Source organism: Condylura cristata, unplaced genomic scaffold (genome assembly GCF_000260355.1).
Source record: "Condylura cristata isolate star-nosed mole 26May11 unplaced genomic scaffold, ConCri1.0 scaffold00023, whole genome shotgun sequence".
In the NCBI taxonomy this organism is placed as follows: domain Eukaryota; kingdom Metazoa; phylum Chordata; class Mammalia; order Eulipotyphla; family Talpidae; genus Condylura; species Condylura cristata.
Genome location: NW_004567124.1, coordinates 33,636,474 through 33,653,732, shown reverse-complemented (window position 1 = coordinate 33,653,732; position 17,259 = coordinate 33,636,474).

The following is a 17,259-nucleotide window of genomic DNA, read 5'->3' as shown; positions in this document are numbered from 1 at the left end:
TGCCTGCTTCAAATGTATAAAATAAACCTCTGCTGAAGGCAGAGCAGGAAGATTTGCACCCAACTCTGACTCTGTATCTTCCTCACTCCTGCTCCCCTTTACTCCCCAATTTTTGGAATATCGCCTCGCTGACGTCTTCCCACCTTGAGACCCTGCCTGTTCTGCCCCCCAATAATCCGTAATCGGGGACAAAGAGTCTCCAACACACTGCTTTCACTCTGTATATGACAGCAACGTTACACACAGTATCCATCAACATATCTCTGACTTGAAATGGCTGTTGCTTGGCTTCTCCGGGTTTTCGACGTGAACTGCCACAGCATGCACTGAAAGGGTCTTTTCGTCTGGAACAGAGGAAAGAAGTGACCAGTCCATCCTCTCTTTTATAGGCTTTGGGATACATACATACATACATATACATACACATATATACATATTTATTTATTATATTTATTGGTACCAAAAACAGTGATCACTGCTTTGGTTACACTGAAAATTCTGACCTGGCTAGGGAAGATTGAGAGCCTAGCACTTTCACTAGGAAAATCTTGGGGGAGGATCAGAATTTGGACCAGTTCCACTCACTAACTAGATATGTGTTTTTAATTTGGAATAAAGGTCCAATTATTCATGTATGCCACGCCTAATTGCTTTCAGTGCTGGCTATTCGTTTTCTTTCTTAAAAGAGAGACAACACAGTGGTTATGTTACTGCCCTGGCAAACTTTCAATCTCTTTGTTGAAACAGGAAAACAGCCAGCACTCACTCAGCTGGGACAGCCAATTAAAAGACACTTCTTCCAGGAAGTCCACAATGGTTTGAAGGAAGGAGTGGTGGAGGGGAGAGGTAATGACAGACTCCACAGAAGGGCTGGACTACATGCTGAGTGGGTCATCATGTTCACCACTCAGCTCTGGGCCCTGCACTCTGAGCTGGGCTTGAGCAATGGTTGGTCTCTTCACCAAGCTTCCACCAGCTCCTGCTTCCAGCTTGAGTGTCTTCTACCCTTTATAGGTGTAGCTTTGGCACCCACTGGCTTTCTGGCCTCAGCAGGCAGCCAACCTCCTCTTCCCCATGGCTGGCTCCTGCTGGTCCTCCAGCCTCTGAAGAGCAGGCCAGATGCTCTCTTGCCACTTGGGGCTTCAGCTTGGGCTCCCACTCTCAGCATAATGTTATATGGGGTGGGACAGATGATATTTGGCCACAAGTCACCAATAAATTTTCTTTTCACTTTTTCTCTCTCTCTTTTGTTCTCCCTTTTCACTCCCTATGTAAGTAAAGCATTTTTGTTTCTCTCCATGTGTCTGCTTTTGTACCCTGCATTCTTTTTTATATATATACTAGTTTATTTTTACATACTTTCATGCATTTTTCCATCTCAGTTGCACTCCCCTTGGGTTTCCCATCACCAAATCATCCATATGCCATCGCCATAGTCCAGTGCATTTCCCTCCCGGCTGCTGTTTTTGATTCCATTCCCCGCTCCACCCCCACAAAATGTCTGGTATATAGCTGTTCATCACTATCACTATTTTCTCACCTGCTGTGAGAGAAACCATCCGGTATTTTCCCTTTTCTTTCTGGCTTATTTCACTAAGCATGATCTTTTCCAGCTCCATCCATTTTGCTGCAAAAGGCATGTGTTTCTTTTCTTTTTTTTTTTTTTTTTTTTTTTTTTGGTTGCTGAGTAATATTCCACTGTGTATATGTACCACATCTTTTTAATCCAGTCATCCATTTTTGGGCATTTGGGCTGTTTCCATATCTTTCCAATTGTGAATAAAGCAGCAATAAACATGGGAGTGTAGGTATCCTGCATTCTTAAGCACACAAAGAGGCCTCACCAAGTAGGTCATTCCCTATGTCCTGGGGTTTGTCCCATTTCATTATTACTTTAGATATGTCAAATTTGTCTTTTTGTAAACAACTATATTTTAGCCAACATATTTCTTGAAATTTTCCAGAATAGCAGTTAGTTTTCCTTGACATGACAATTCACTTTCCTTTTACCCTTGTGTCTGTGGTTTAGTTATACTTCATTAAATTATGTAATTACAATAACAAGCACAAAAAGCATAAACAAGTTTGGGGATGTGTTATTCCAAGTCCCCACAGAAGCTGACCCCAAGAAGGGATTAAACGGGACCCTCCTTGGTGGTGCAGAGGGTTAAAACACACCACTATAAAGCTGGTGCTGCCACTTCGGTGCAATGCAAGTTCAATCTCCACTCTGGAGGTGACCCACATGGCTCATCAGACCTCTCCTGACCTGCCCACTGCTCCCCTCAGCAGTGTACTTCTTCCATCTGCCTGTTCTGCTCCCTACTCTGTCTCTGATGAATCCTCTCACCGCCCCTGCACCTCTGGCCTGTACCCCAGTTCTGTATGCATAAATAAATAAATCTTTAAAAAAAAGGGATTAATGTGCAAGACATTTCTTAGGGTTGCTGTGTGCTGTGTGCTAAAACAAAGTGAGGAAGGAGGCAGGAGAGACTGGACAGCTGTACAATCTGTCAGACCAAGTTACAAGTCTGACCCTGAGTGAATCGGAAAGGGAAGGAAGGACATTGGGTAGAAGCATCTTAGACCACATGCAGTTCTGAGGAGAGCTCAACAAGGTCACTAGAGATTCCTCCAGCCAAAGTTACATGTTTTCTGTCCTTTTCCCTGGAGTGAGAGTGTTTTAAAATCCCATCTGTGCGCATTCATTACCTGGGAGCAGCCCAATGGAAATTTGACCTTGCTGCATTTGCAATGATAAATTTCCAAGTACAGCAGCTAGGGTCCTCGATCAGGGACACTTACTGCCACCACAAGTAATAAATACTGTTGGTTCTTGGGTATTGGATATGGACTTAGCATGTAACAGAAAACTCAAATAGCAATGGCTTAAACATGATCAATCTTCTTTTTCTCATCTAATGAAAAGCCCAGGAATACATGACTTGGCTTAAGGTAGGGCTCTCAAATTCTTTTGGCCTTCCTCTCAGATTCTGGAGATGGCGGCTCTAGTGCAGTGATCATGGTTGCACTGTAGGCAGCTGGAAGGAGAAAGGGGGAAGGGCAAAGGGCAGTCTGACTGAGTCTGCACCCCCCTTTCATCAGCTTTGCAGAATGCCTTATGCAACAATTTCCATTTCTTTCTCATTGGCTTCAACTGCCCCACAGTTACCCCTATTTGGCAAGCTAGGGACTGTGTGACACATTTTAGCTTTTTTATTGGGCACACCAATAAAATCAGTGTGGTATTAGTAAAGAAGAAAGGGAGAGGCGGTAGTGAGGAGAGTAGCAGCTGTGGCTGCCACACTGGGTGAGCATGAGACCACTGGAGAGGGGCCTGCTACCCTCCAGGCGTACCCAGGGGCCAAGGCTTCATCTGAGCACTGTCTGCAGAGGTGATGGGGAATTTAACTCATCTGATGACTCAGTGCCACGGAGGTGGCACATGTGTGATGAGCACATCTACTGGGTTATTTTTATTTCATCAGAATGTTAGCTTTATCAACAGGAACCATTCTTGGGCTGTTCAGTTGCCTCCCAGGCCCACGTTAGTGGTTGTTGCATGATAGAGATCCGATCCACATTTTGAATGAATGAATGATTAATCACAGTGTTGCTTTCTTCCCTGGGTACCCTTTCAATAAATTCCTCTCACCTGATTGTCTTGAATGTGGAAGCTGCAAACACCGGTTAGGGATGATTCCTCCCCAATATTGACCTTCCATTCATTCTCAGCAGAAAGCTTTAGCTCCTCCAAGGATAAAAAATCTGTCATGCCTCTACATCTCTGCCTCCTTGCTACCTGTTTTAGAGTAAGATACTTGCTATTGGTTAATATTTGTGGGTCTCCCAATCCAATACATGTGTTGAAATCCTAGCCCCCAAAGAATCAGTATTAAGAGATGGGACCTCGAGGTGGATGAGGGGTGACAAGGTCATGAGAGCACCAGCCGTGTGAATGTGATCAGTGTTCTTATCTGAGAGACCCCAAAGCCCTTCCCACATTTGAGGATCCAGTGAGAAGCCTGGGCCTGGAAGAGGGACCACACCACCTATACCAAAGCTTGACCTCAGGTTTCCAGTCCCAGAACTGTAAGAAATAAGCCTCCATTGTTTATTTTTTAAATTTATTTTGTTTATGCATACAAAAACTGAGGTGCAGGCCAGAGATGCAGGGGGTGAGAGGATTCACCAAAGACAGAGCAGGGAGCAGAACAGGAAGATGGACTGAAACACACTGCTGAGGGGGCAGGTCAGGAAAGGTCTGCTGTGTCTTGTGGGTCACCTTCCTGGCTGGGGATTGAACTCGCACTGCAGTCGTTGCAGACAGCTTTGACTACAAAGCTGGGTTTTAACCCACTGTGCCACCAGGGAGGGCCTCCATTGTTTACAAGTCACACTGACTATGGCATTTTGCTAAGCAGCCCAAGTGGCCGGACTAAGGCCAGTCCCACAACTATGTTCCAATTATCACCCCTCCTTACCTCCTCAGAGATCATAGAGGGATAACCATGTCCCCCAGTTATCCTCCTGAGTATCTTCAAGTGTCTCAATTTCTCAAGTCAATGTCTTCAACTTCTTGTTTTTTCTATTTATCCTTCAAGCATCTCTCATAAGAAAATGCAGCCCTATGGTTTCTCTACCCACAGCCTGCTTGAACTTTAACTGCTATCCCTGTGTGATTCCAGTCTCTCTCCAGGCAGTGAGCTGAAAATTTCCTTTTATTTTTTTTTAACATTTTTTAAAATTTATGCATACAAGAACTGGGGTACAGGCCAGAGTTTCACCAAAACTCTTTGGTAAGTGGATTCACCAAAGACAGAGTGGAGAGCAGAACAAGAGGATTGACTGAAATATACTGTTGAGGGGAGCAGTGAGTGAGACAGGTGAGGTCTGCTGTGCCATGTGGGTCAGCTCCCTGGCGGGGATCAAACTCCAGCTCGTGCTGCAGTGGCTACAGATCCTCCTTGGCCCGGGATGGAACTGGTGCTGCAGTGGCTGATGAGAGCTTGATAGCACTGAGACTTTAACCCCTGTGCCCCCAGGGAGGGCCCCTGAAGATTTCTTGATAAGCCAAGGATTCTTGGCTATTAGTATGAAAAAGCCAAGGTGGCTAATGTGAAGAGAAAAGGTAATTACTGGGAAGATACAAAGTAAGTCACATAAGTGATTCTCTTCTCTGACTCAAGGCCCATCTATTGTAATTCTGGTCATGGCCTGCCCTCTCATGGGCTTTCTTAGGAGTGGCAGGATGGAACTTTGACAGTTTCTATCTGGTTTATTCATCAGCTTCTTGTGAACTAACTTGCTGTAAATCGTGGGTAATTTTGTGACTATTTATTATTTAATAAGAAAAAAGGATGATTATTTTCCCTACTTGCTTTTTATTATCTTAATTTTTTTAATTTTATAATAATTTATTTTTACGTATTTTTGTGTGTTTTTTCATCTCAGTTGCAATCCCCTTGGATTTCCCATCACCAAATCACCCGTGTGCCATCACCGTAGTCCAGTGCATTTCCCTCCCCCTCCACTTGCTTTTTAATTTGAGAAACTGAAGTTAATTTTCAGCAATGTTATCTTTTTCACTTTTGATTTCACCGATTTGACTGCCTCATTGTTTTGTTACCATGGGCAACACATTACGAAAATAAAAATACTGTTATGTATATTTCCCCAAGCAAATTAAAAGTTGGGGGCTAATTAAAACAATGAACAGGCAGGCTCATATCTGATTGTCCCTAGAACATCTTGCCCATCTTGCACTATCCCTAGGGGATAGTGGCCCCCCTGGTTGCTCTGTGTTGCATGGGCCACGGTGATGCTGGGCCCCTTTGCATACTTAGCCTCCACCCAACCTTCGTGTCTCTATAGAGGTGCTGGTGATTAGCTCCCAAATTCCCAGTTTTGTAGAGCGGGCAAGAATGTAGCTTCTTTACTTCCTACCCTCATAAGCATTTCAGTCTCAAGATGACTCTATATTCTTTTTTTTTTTAAAGATTTATTTATTTATTCATACAGAACTGGGGTACAGGCCACAGATGCGGAGAGTGAGAGGCTTCACCAGAGACAGAGTGGGGAGCAGAACAGGCAGATCATCGAAGTACACTGCTGAGGGGAGCTGCGGGCGGGCCAGGAGAGGTCTGCTGCGCCATGTGGTCACCTCCAGGGCAGGCGGGGATCCAACTCATGTGGAAGTGGCTTAAGCTTCTTGGTGCTGTGTTTTAACCCGCTGCGCCACCAGGGAGGGCCCACTCTATATTCTTAAAAAACAATTATTGATCGCCCCATAGAACTTCTTTTACGATTAATTTATTTATGAATACAGAACTGGGGCACAGGCCAGAGGTGGGGAGGTGGGTGACAGGATTCACCAGAGACAGAGTGGGGAGCAGAACAGGCAGATAGACTGAACTACACTGCTGCAGGGAGCAGCGGCCAGGACAGGAGAGGTCTGCCGCGCCAAGTGGGTCATCTGCCTGGCTGGGGATCAAACTCGTGCTTCAGTGGCTGTGATAGCTTCATAGTGCTATGCTTTAACCCATTGTGTCTCCAAGGAGGGCCGAACTTTTAAAATATGGATCATATACCAATGTTTAGTTCATAAATTAAAACTGGGAAACTAGATAAACATGCATTAATCCATTTAATATAGGTGCACTCGCGCTGCCTGCTGGGTCCACAGGTTGTCCTATACGGCACCCCTGCACCCTAAGGGTTCTGCACCATAAGAAACTGGTACCCGAAAAAGGTAAGGACACAGCCAAGCCCCCCCAGCCCCTGCAGCATCCTGCACCTCATTGCGGCAGGGGTGATGGCCTGGCTCTGGAAGCACAGGCTGGCAGTCCCACGAGGTCAGTGGCCACCTAGCACTGCAGGCTAGGTCCTGGGTGCCCTAGGGGGCATCCTGGGTATCTTGGGTGTCCTGGGGGGTGGGACCATTGTGCCTGACACCTGCTGGTTCCCCTCAACCAGGTTGATAGCTCAAGCCTTTTAGACAGAAACAACCATTTCCAGTTGTTTGAGAAGGCAGGAGACCCTGCCACACTCCTGATTTGTGCAAGTTCACAAGACTTCCCTCTGGTGGAGTGGTTCCCACTCCATAACGTGAGACGTCTGACTCAGAATTCCTGCCCGTTGTGCCACGTAGCTGCAGTTCTGGGCCTTACTCCTTCCCTGCTCCAACCTCACTTTCTCCCACACGTCTAGCCCAGCTCTCAGTCACAGCAGCCTTCTCAGATTTACCAGCAGCCCTGGGCCCTAGGAGGCCCAGCTTGACACCCTACAGATTCACTGAGTTTTGGACACACTTGGATAACTTCAGACTCAGTCCAGTAGCCAGGGGAGGCAGTTCTGTCTTCTGAGTCCTAGCCCCAACCTGTCACATTTCCTCTGTCTTTAATTCAGTCCAACATCTACTTCATGCCTGGCACCAGGAAGTAAGACTCCAGTGCAATCTAGGCCCTGCCCCACCCCTCACTCTAATAAAAATTTTTTCAATAATATTAATATTTAAATGAATGGTACTTCATTTAACATAATAATAAACTCATTATGTTACCATACAAAACAGGTTTTTTACATATTTTATTTATTTATGCTTACAAGAACAGGCCAAAGGTATGGGTGTCAGAGGATTCACCAGAACAGAGTGGGGAGCAGAAAAGGCAGATGGACTGAAATACACTGCTGAGGGGAGCAGCAGGTGAGACAGAAAAGGTCTGCAGCGCAATGTGGGTTCACCTCCTTGGCTAGGAATCCAACTCATGCTGCAGTAGCTTCAGATAGCTTCATTGCTACATTTTAATCCCTTGCACCACCAGGGAGGGTCCACCATACAAAACATTTTTTAAAATAATAGTTTATTTTTACATCATTTTGTGCCTTTTTCCATCTCAGTTGTAATCCCCGTGGGTTCCCCATCACCAAATCACCCATGTACCATCGCCATAGTCCAGTGCATTTCCCTCTTCCCACTGTTTTTGATCCCATTCCCCACTCCACCCCCATAAAATGTCTCCAGTATACAGTTGTTCATTATTATTATTTTCCCCCTTACAGAGCTCCTTTTTAAAAAAGATTTATTTATTTATTTTTTCAGAGCAGAACTGGGGTATAGGCCAGAGTTGTGAGAGGTGAGAGGATTCACCAGAGACAGAGTGGGGAGCAGAACAGGGAGTTCTACTAAACTAAAGGGAGCAGCAGGGGAGATAGGAGATGTCTGCTGTGCCATACCTGGGTCAGCACCCTGGCTGGGAATCAAACTCAGGCTCTAGCAGTGACAGTGCTGAGATTTAACCCCTGGGCCACCAGAAAGGCCCCAATTTACAGACTCTTAATGTCTGACTTAATATGGAGCCCCATATCTGTATCTGCATCTCATCTGTTATAGTATCACAAGTCATGCAACTGTAGGAAAATTCCACTGTATGTTCATGAGTGAATAGGAATGAAAAAGGCAAAAATGTCTTGGTATTCTTATAAAAATAGTTTTGACCTTGCAAGAGCTCCCTCTCAAAACATGCCTATGGGACCTCCAAAGATCCCCAGATCACATTTTAGGAAACACTCTTCTAGATCATCTCTTAGGGTAGAGAGGTGACTTTTCACACCCAAAGAAAATTTTGTCACTCAGTCCCTCAACAAATCCTATGCACCTTCTGAGTATCAGGCTCTGTTCTGGGCGCTGGAAAGACAGCTAGGAACAAAACAGAGCCTTCACTCTATTGGAAGAACAGTTGGCTAGCCATAAACAAATATAGTTTAGTTTGGTGCTATTAAGAGCCATGAAGAAAAATAATGGTCAAGGAGAGAACAGGAGGAAGGGGACTTCTAGGAGGCCTCTAGGAGAAGGTATCAGTTGGGCAGAAACTAAAGGATCTAAGGGAAAGAGCGAGGGGATATAGGAGAGACTAACTTTCCAGGCAGAGAGAACAACACATGCAAAGGCCTTGGGGCAGAAGTGTGTCCATTGTGTTTAAGGAAAAGCAAGGAAGCTGGTGAAACTTGAATGGAAAGTGGTGGGAAATGAGGTCGGAAGAGAGAGGAGTGCTTTGATTAGGGGTAGACTTTAAAGAGATAATGGTAATTTCACTGAATCCATGCCCTTTTTTGAGGCTGCAACAGATTATAGTCTCCCAAAATAGCCACAGTGATATTTCTTAGTCCCTTGTGATTTTCCAGAACCTTGCCATTCCTCACCAAGAAATGGATTCTACTTCCTTTTCCTTTGAAACTGGGTGGAATTCAGTGACTTTTTTGAAAAACAGAATGCTGCAGAAGTTTCACCCAAAGCTAGATCATAAAATGCATCAAGATTTATGCTTGGTTCTCTCTGCTGCCATTGGGTACTCACTATAGAATCTGCCACCAAGCTGTGAGGAAGCCCAGACTAATCCAAGTAGAAAGGCCACAAGGAAAGGCCCATGTAGAGATTAGAGATTTTCAGCTGACATCTAGCAAATCCAACAGATATGTGAGTGAACAAACTTTTATATATTTCCAGCCCCCACCCTTTGAGACTTCAACTGAAACCCCAGACAGAATGGAGAAGAAAAAAGTCCTTCTTGAGCTCTTCCTGAATTCCTGACCCATACAATCTGTGCACATAAAGATTGCTTTCCCAACTAAATACTGGAGAATTTGTTATGCACTGGACAGAGGTCTCGGCATTCTAGGTAAGCTTTCCAAGTCAGGCCTGATTAGACTCCCACAGTGATTTCTCAGGCTACAGGCAAAGCTGGTGGCCCATGGGGGCTTTAAGAGAGCTCAGCACCCACCTGGCCTCCTTCACTCCAGGAAGGAATGAAGGTTATGTCTGGAAAACTTTGGAATTTGGGTTGATGAATGGAAGTAGGCTCAACGTGGCTTAATAAAGAACTGTCAGGCTCTAGACAGAACCTAGTTTCTAACATCCTACTCCTCCAGTAAACAGAGGCCATACCTCCATGACAGAGAAAACCCAAGTCCTCCTTCCCCTGCTACTCATACCTCCACCTCCTGTTATGAATTTTCTAGCCTATGTCCTAAAAATGTCATGCAGAAGTTGTAACTGTGTACTGTACTGGCCTGAAACTCTGTGTACTTTTTAAGAAAATGAGTTAGTTGATGCAGTGATATGCCTGGATGAGTATCTACTCCTGGATATTCAAGTCAGGCCTTCCCCAAAGAGGTGGGGTTTCTTTTCCAGCACTTTGAATCTGGAGGTATATCTTGGTTTCATCAATGGAATACGGAGGAAGTAGTAATGTGTGACTTGCAGACCTAGGTCTATGAGGCCTTGCAGCCCCATTTCATCTTCAAAGATCAAGATGCCCAAGGATAAGCTTGGGCTTAAATTGGATGACTGGATCAAGAAGATGTGCTATATATACACAATGAAATATTACTGAGCAATCAAAAAAGATAAACTCATGGATTGAGCTAGAAGGGATCATGTTCAGTGAAATAAGGGGAGGAGGAATCGAATGGTTTCACTTATAGGTGGATTATAAGAGAACCAAGTAAGACATGGGAGGGAAATTAATATTGAACTATGATTACAATATAAGACACAACACAACAAAACAAAAACAGACAATTATAAACCAGAGAGATCTGACAAGGAAGGAGAAGAGAGAGGGATCAGAAGGAAGGAGTGACACAAGCTATACAACTTCTATCGACTGACAAATTCCAGACAGAAAAGGAAAAGCTCTGAAAAATCAGAATTTCCACTGCTAACTTATGTTACCACCTCCCTTTTCTGTATAATCATAATATCAAAATATTCTGAGCACTCATTAGTTTATAACCGGATTGCCTTATTTTTATGAGGTGGCTTCCTGGCCCAGGCAAATTTCCCAGGGTGGGAAATTCCTCTGTCTCTGGAGACAAAAGGCAAGCCCCAGAAGAGATAAGACCCCAGGGCATAAAAACTCCTGGGAAGTTTCCTTGGTTTCTTTAAATAAAAAGCAAATCTCAGATAAGACTTCCAGGGCATAAGGACTCGTGGACAATTTTTAACCTTGTTTACACAGGTGTTGCTTAATACACAACTGTACACCTTTCTCTTAATTTACTCCTTTTTAAAACAAGCACTAACTACTCTCTGCTAGCCTTAAATTAGCCATTAACTTTTCTTTAGACAATCACTGATAATACTACTAACACAATTTATTACTTCCCTAAGACCCCTAATACCTTTTGCTAACAAGCTCATCCTTTCCCAGATCCCTCTTCCCTTGAGTTATAGCTAAACATCTGTATACATGACAATTATCACAAAAATGTATAATTTAGTATACCATAAAATGTTAAGAAAAAAATGCTTTGTTCCCCTGTCCTTGAGAACGTTTATGACAATTTATGGCGATCTTTCATTAACTTACCCTATGCATTGTTGCAATTAACTACTTGCTAGACAATATAAAAGAAGACCTGCTGAATGAATGAGCAGGAAGACTTGCACCCAACTCTGACTCCCGTGTCTTCCTCGTGCCCACTCCCCTCTCCCCTATTGGAATCAATGCCTTCCCACCTTTGGCCCTGTCTGTCTCCCCTCTGGACATCTCAATAGTTCGGGATGGTTCCCAACAAATGAGGGAGGAATATGGGGGACTGTGGTGATGATATGCAGGCGAATTGGGGGAGGTGAAGTAAACATTGTTTTGAAATGAACAATAATGTAAATAGACATAAAAGAGGATTAGAATGTGGAGAAAAAGGAGCTCTTATTCATTGTTGGTAGAAATGCAAGTTGGCAGCCCTCCGTGGTGGCTGAGCGGGTTAAAGCTCAGCACCTCAAGTCAGCCACAGCCGCTTCAGTGCAAGTTCAATCCCCAGCTCTGGAGCTGACCCACAAGGCACAGCAGACCTCTCCTGAGCCACCCGCTGCCCCCCTCAGCAGTGTACTTCCTCAATCTGTCTGTTCTGTTCCCCACTCTGTCTCTGGTGTTCTTCTGGGGAACAGGATGCACTGAATCACTAGGCTGGTTCTTGAGGCAGTCATTAATCAGCTGGTAGGCTAGTAGGAATGGTTTCTGGGTAGACAGAGTGTCCTCTGGGAAATTTTGCAAGTAAATGATGTTCTTTTCCCTTATTGAAATATATAAAATTTATCTTCTGGAAAGTATGCACAGGGCACCTTGAGGTTTACTTCAGGACAATAGATGGCAGTGGACATACTTGGCTAACATCATCTTTTGCTCAAGAGAAAGGAAGATATAAGCAATTACATGGTGGTGACAGGGTATCCTAAGAATCATAAAGGAGGTTTGATCAAGTATCTCCCTGAACTGAGAAGAACCCCAGTTCCTCCAGCTGGGTGTTGCCACTCTTACCACCAGGAGGGCATGGGGACGGGGCAGTTTCCAGGCAGAGGAGGCCCAGGGGAGAGAGAGTTATTTCCTGGCTTCCCTCCTGTGCTCCAGGCTCTAGGAGTCTCTATAGCATCAAAACTATATTATTTATCCTAAGCCTGACTCTGACAGGATGTGAAGGGAGGGGAACTCTATGAACGTAACATCCAGAAAAGCTTACACAGCCACTCCCCACTGAAATGAAGTGAAAAATGGTAAATCACATACAAACAAAATAAGCCACTAGGCCTACATTCCTGCCTGTCAACAAACAGCTGGGACCCCACAGCTCTGGTGCCCCATGGAGGTTGGTTGAAAGTTGGCATTGACCACCTACACTCCTTCCCCAGTTTGTCTTACTCTGCCCTCCGGGGTCACCTACAAGCTTTACTACTATTCAGTAGCTGAATCTCTGGCAGGTGATTTATCCTATTTCTGCCACATGGGAGCGATGATTCCATAGATAATCTGAGACAATGCAAAGAGGTAACACCACTGTCATCATAGTCATTCCTGTTTTACAGGACAGGCACAGAGAGTTTCTGCAGTTTGACCAAGAGCAGAGCCCAAACCAGAAGTTGGGCTCCAGAGTCCATACTCTTTTTTTTTTTTTTTTAAGATTTATTTATTTATGTATGCAGAGCTGGGGTACAAGCCAAAGGTGCAGGGATGATGAAAGGAGACAGAGCGGGGAGCAGAACAGGTGGACTGGTGAAGTACACTGCTGAGGGGAGCAGCAGGCAGATCAGGAGAGGTCTGCCATGCTGTGTGGGTCACCTCCCTGGCTGGGGATCGAACTCATGCTGAAGCAGCTGCAGCTAGCTTCACAGTGCTGCACTTCAACCCAGTGCACCACCAGGGAGGGTCCCAAGAGTCCATGCTCTTAACCACCCCACAAGCAAGCATCAGATGGGCAAGCATTTTGTAGTGTGCTCCTGAAGGATAGTTATGATTCTAGGAAGGCATAAATCAAGCAGCCAGGTCAGAGCTGGAGGAGGAAAAGCAGCCCTGGTATCCCCACACCAGGCAGGTACCCGGAAGAGAACTCCAAGCCGGAGTTTCTACCCCTTTGTCATAGATGGCAGAGGAAGTCTCTAACTGATGCTTTCCTGCCCAGCTTCCCCTTCTTCCTTCAGGTGGTCTAGGGCCAGATTAAGAACAGATTCTGGAGTCCGACTGATTTTGGATCTGGCTCTATCTCCCCTATGAATGGATGGCAACTACTGCAGAGTGTTTTTTGTATTAAGTGAGTTCATTCATGTTAGTGCATAGTACAGCATCTGGTACAGAGCAAAAATGATCAGTTTTCATCTCACCAATAACTCTATACTTTCTCCCCACACCCCAAGATTCTCAAACATCTTGATTCTTTTGTTTTTGATCAATTCCCACCTTCGAATTAAGAGGAGATGCGTATCTTCAGAGGGCAAAGCTGATCCAAAGAGTGAGGTAATAATGGAGAATTTCAGCCTCCAGAGCAGACTCTTGGGTAGTCTTTTGGAACAAGTGCTCTCCTGAGAACTCTGTGCCCAGATGAGTGACCTTTTACTACACTTTCATCTGCAGTCCAGAAAAAAAAAAAGATGGCACAGGTGTTGGGGGGAGCAAAGTGGTGGCACTCAACCATTGGAGAGATGGAGGACACCAATGGCTGTTTTTGCCTCTTTTTCCCCCTCCTACACATTCTCCTCCCCACTCATTCTAAGCCCCACATACTCCCTCCCTTCCCCTTCTAAGGACTAAGTCTTCTAAGGACAGGTGTCTTGACCTGTCTACTTGGGAAGCAACTTGAATTGTGTGCAAGATAAATGGCTCTTACTCCAAATGACCTCACTCACTGGGTCTGCAATGCAATTGCAACCTCTAGATTCTGCATCTGTGTGGTTAGAGTCAAGGGCGGGGGGCGAGTTGGGGGTGGGGCTTGTCATGAGGATTGGATGCTGAAACTATGGCTTGGCAGGTGGTAGGACTCTTGGGTCCTGTTCTGGCTGGCCTAAGGGTCCTAGAGGTGAGACCTGGTGAAGAGGCTGGGGTGGGATGAGACAGAGACGCGGAGCTGGAATCAGAGCATGGCCCTGGGACCTGGGTTTCAGTCTTACAGAAGAGGTACTGCCAGGGAAGGGCCTCCTGTAAGGCAGAGCACTCTCTCCCAGGACATGTTTGCCTGCAGGCATCAGTGCCAAACAGTGTAACTTTACAAGAAGCTCTAATGGCCATAATCCTTCTCAACCCTCAGGAGAGCCCTGTAAGGTGGCAACAGCCCTTGAGCCCATAACCAGACTTGAAAACAATCTCAGAAAAGTCATCATTGTTCATGCATCCATTTGACAAATATTTATTAAGTGTTTGCTGTACACCAGGAAATTAATCCAGCTCTCTGATTCAAGGTCTTTTCACATATTTCCTTCAATATGTTGATTCCTGATATCTTTTCCTCTTATATTTGCCTCCCAACCTTCCCCTCTATTGTGGTTTTTAAGTTTCTATAAATTCTTTGATAAAGCTTCTTCAAAAGTGGAACCTAATTTCCCTTTGGAGACAGGGCACCATGGCTTCCCCTCTCTCTCTCTTCACCTGCTCTGGGAAAAGCCTCTGCTGTGTCCTGGCAGACCCATGGAGACACCCATGTGCAAGGGACGTAGGCTTCTACCCAGCATGTGAGCAAACTTGGGAGTGGATCCTCCAGACCTAGCCAACATTTTGACCAGAGACCCTGAACTAGAACCACCCTTATAGACTGCTCTTAGATTTCTGGTCCTCAAAAACTATAAAAGATAGGCCCTCCCTGGTGGCGCAGCGGGTTGAAGCACAGCACTAAGAAGTCAAAGCCACTTCCGCATGAGTTCGATCCCCGCCTGCCCCGGAGGTGACCACATGGTGTGGCAGACCTCTCCTGACCCGCCCGCTGCTCCCCTCAGCAGTGTACTTCGTTGATCTGCCTGTTCTGCTCCCCACTCTGTCTCTGGTGAATCCTCTCACCCTCCGCATCTCTGGCCTGTACCCCAGTTCTGTGTGAATAAATAAATAAATCTTAAAAAAAAAAGAAAAAAAGAAAAAAAAACTATAAAAGATATTGAATATTTTTACTTGAAACAGCTGAGATTTATGGGTAATTTTTAAATGCAGTAATTGATAACTAATACATCTTTCCCATTACGGGGTGCAGGGGTGCTGACCTGTTTCCCGCAAACCAACTCATATCTTTGTTGAGCAGCTCAAAATAAACTGAAATTTCTTTTTCTGTATCTAAGTCAAGCAAGGTAATAAAATGAGTCAGACACCTGTGTTCAAATATCTTCCAATGCTGCTTCCTAGCTATAGCAAACTGGCCAAGTTATTTAACCTCTTTGGGCCCCATTTTCCACATTGCCAAGCAATGATGCAAAGAAAGGTGGGTACTTGGTGGGCACCTACAACTGGAGTTCCCTCTGGCCCCTTCCCAGTTCCTCATTCCCGTGCAGGAACTCCAGTTCCTCTTCCCATGCACTTTGCCCAGAGGCTGGGATTAAGACTAGGCTCCTTATCTTCTGTGCACTGGAGACAGAGGAGAAGACTAAGTTTCTCCTGGTCCTGGGGGGAGAGGAGAGCTTTGTGCAGGGGTGGCTTTACTGCTGGGAAGGTCCCAAGCACCTTTGCAGAATAGGGGTTGTGTGCACTGAGCAGGCTTGGGCTCCAGCCTAGTAATCTCACCGGCTGCTTTTCTGAGGGGAAAAGGTGCCTATGTTGCCACTTACTAGCCCCTGGCATATTAGAAAAACTGCTATTTCCAAGGTTTCCTCTATTTTCTCCCCTTTCTGCAAGCTTTCGTTCTCCCTCAATTTCCTTTCTCAAATTTAAAATTTTTATTATATATACATCTATATGTTTAAAGATTTGTTTTTATCGATATGCATACAAAACTGGGGTACAGGTCAGGAACAGGGGCCGTGAGAGGATTCACCAGAGACAGAGTGGGGAGCAGAACAGGCAGACTGACAAGTACACTGCTAAGGGGAGCAGCGGGTGGGTCAGGAGAGGTCTGCCACACCTTTCAGGTCAGTCATCTCTCTGGTCAGGGATAGAACTTCTGTTGAAGCAGCTGCAGCTGGCTTCACAGTGGTGGGCTTCAACCCGTTTGTGCCAGCAGGGAGGGCCCGCTAATTTTAATCACAAATACTTCGTGAAAAATATTGGCCAGCATTCCCTAAGAACTTACCAGCTGAGCTTCTGGGACTGTCAGGTGGCAGCACCATGTTATGAGAGCAGGTTCCCGAGGTGGCCTCATTATACTGCTGAGGCACCCAAGGAATTGGCTTTAAGTAAATGGCTCCAGGTCACACAGGCTTCAAGGTCAGTGCCTCACGTACACAGACTGTTCCAAGACTCTACTTATTTCATATTTTCTATTTAACCGTCCTTTTTACAAAGAGATCCACAAAACTGGGCGTGGCCCCGAGGTAACAGATTATAAAAATACATTTACATCAGTAAATACAACTAGAAACAGACCTTAAAATATAAGTTGTCCTCCAAGTATTTGGACGGCACTGGATCCTCCTACCAGAATGGCCTTCTTGTCTGTCCAGGTTTCTAAGGGCAGCTGTTGTGTGCCGCAGGCTCAGGTGATTATTTTTACCTTCCTAGAACCAAACACTCGACTTCCCTCACAGCCTCAGCAGCCCCTCCCAAGGCGAGTTGCACCCCGTTTCCTCCCACCCGGGTCTCCCTTTGCCCCACTCCCCATCCCCTCCCCACTACCAGCTCTTCCTAGGGCATCCACACCAACTCGCTGGTGCCGCCGGGCGCTTTTCTCATCTCATCTTCCGGGGCGGTGTCTCCCCCATTGGTCTTTCTACTGCCTCGGGGTCCTCTCAGGTAACCTCGTTACCCTCGCTTACAGATCCCCTTCTCCAGCCCGTCCCAGCTCCCTCCCAATCCCCCC